Consider the following 2,240-nt stretch of genomic DNA (forward strand, 5'->3'; position numbering starts at 1 on the left):
CGGTGACATGAAATGGAGTTGGAGGCCAGGAACCTGCCCTGGACTGGCCAGGAACAGGCAGGAGGTCATAATGGCCAGAAGCCTCCAGAGGCTGTATCCCCTCAGGGCCCCGCCCACTTTGTCTTGGGGTCTGACAGTTGGTCAGGTGGAGCCCATAGAGACAGCAGCACAGGACCGAGCGCTAGTGTCAGGCAGCAGCGCTACGGGCAGGCACGCTCTGTCCGAGCAGCTCTGACCTGGCAGCGGCAGCCCTCTTGCCACCAACACCCTCGCCACTCGTGCTGCACCCTCAGTGCACAGCGAGGATCCCCCACGACCAAGCGGGATGGGCCAGGCCAACAGTTGCTTCGGCTCCAGGTGAGCTACTGCAGGGCTCGGGGCTGGTGGACACCCCCACGGCGGGGCCCCGCAGCAGCAGCAGCCTTGCTCACGCCCGCCGCTCTCTGCTCTGCAGGGAGGCTGTGAGCCAGGCCGACCTGGTGCTGAGCGCAGACGTGCAGCTGACCTGGGGCCACAAGAAGATCAAGAGGCGCCTTCTCCTCTTCGAAGAGGAACTGGTGATCGCCAAGTTGCGGTAAGGCCCTGGTAGCCCAGCTCCCTTTCCCCCATGTTTGGCCCTGGAGCATTGCAGGGACACCCGCTCAACATCCCCGCGCCCTGGGAAAGCGGTGTGGGATGCACCAGTGTCCCTGTCCCAAGAACCGGTGGGGGATGGGGCTCTGCTGGTGGGGACCCCAAGGAGGCCACCTCCAGCTCACTGCCCGCCTCTCCTCTCGGCAGATGGGGCATCACCATGCGCTCACAGCTGCGCCTGGCCCTGGACCAGCTGTGGGTGATAAGCGGCAGGAAGGAGGCAGCTCAGGTGGAAGAAGAGCAGGACGAGGAAGGCAGCGAGGAGGACAGCACCTCCCTCATCTTCATCTGGCCCACTGGCTCCTGCATTGTGGATTTTGGGTGAGTCCTCGTGCCATGTTCCCTGGCCGGGTAGGAAGGGCTGCCAACCATGTCCACGCTGTGGTGTGCCCAAGCTCTGTCCTCCGTGCAGAGCCTGGGCAGGGAACAGGCAGCACAGCGGCAGGGAGGGATGGGGGCAGTTCCACGTCCTGTGTCCCCTTTTGGTCCCCAGGAGGGAAGGGAAGGGCAAAAGCAGCTGCTCTGGCGGGACAGAGGGAATGAGGGCTTTGGCAATGCCTCTGTCCTGCCCCACAGGGCCTTCATCCTGGCCCTGTATCCATTTTCCATGGGGCTGGGCTGTGTAGGCACCCGCCTCTGCCCACGGTCTGGGGGGCAGTGGGGCCTGATGCTGCTCCTCCTCTCTTTCGGCAGCTCCCCAGAACTCAAGGCATTGTGGCTGCGCACACTTTGCAGGTAAAGTAGAGGGATGCTCCCGGCGCAGCCGGACAGGGCAACACGGCTCCCCAGATTCGCCTGTGGCTGCGGGCAGCTTTTGAGCAGAGCTGCCCGCCGTAAGAGAAGGCTTGGGGCTCACCCAGCTCTCCCCTGCCCCTTGCTGGTGCACAGCACACAGGAAGGAGCCAAGAGAGCCCACACCAGCTGCCTGCCATCGCTCAAACTGCGGGAGAAGGAGCTGAGCTGCCGCCACGCTGTGAGTGCCTCTCTCTGCTGTGGGCTCTGTCCCTGAGCTCTGGTCCCCCAGCCGAGCTGCAGAGGCATGGCTGCTCACCTTCCTGCACTTCTTCTCCCTTGCCCAGTGGACTCCATGCAGCACCGGGAGCCCGGACAGCCTGATGGAGGGCCAGGCAGAGGTGAGAACCGTTGCCTTTCAGCCACCTCTGGCTGTGCCAGGGATGTGTGGCCAGTGGGGTGAGCTTGTTGTTGGGGGAGGGTCCCGCAGTGCCCCTTGGGCAGCTGAGAGTGTTGGGGAGCCACCGGGAATGCCGGCACATCCTGGTAGGAAACCTGCCGTGTGGGGCAGAGAGCCCGTGCAGGCAGACAGCCCCAGCTGTGCTGCGCTCGGTCTGCCTGTGCCAGGCGGGCCTTGCTGCAGCAGCGCTGCCCTCTAAGCACAGCCTGGTTCTTGCAGGCTGAGCCCACGCAAAGGTCTCCAGTGGTCCCGTCTAGAAGCGGAGAGGGACTTTGCCACTCACCCGGTGAGTTTTGGAAAGAAAGGCATCCTCCTCCTCCTCCTGCTCCTCCTCCTCCTCCACAGCAGTTGAGCTGTGCTGACCTGTCCCTTGAATGTCACCATGCAGGTTGGGCACTGCAAGGGCAGATGTCAC

This window comes from Gallinula chloropus (genome assembly GCF_964237585.1).
Source record: "Gallinula chloropus genome assembly, chromosome: 3".
Taxonomy (NCBI): Eukaryota; Metazoa; Chordata; class Aves; order Gruiformes; family Rallidae; genus Gallinula; species Gallinula chloropus.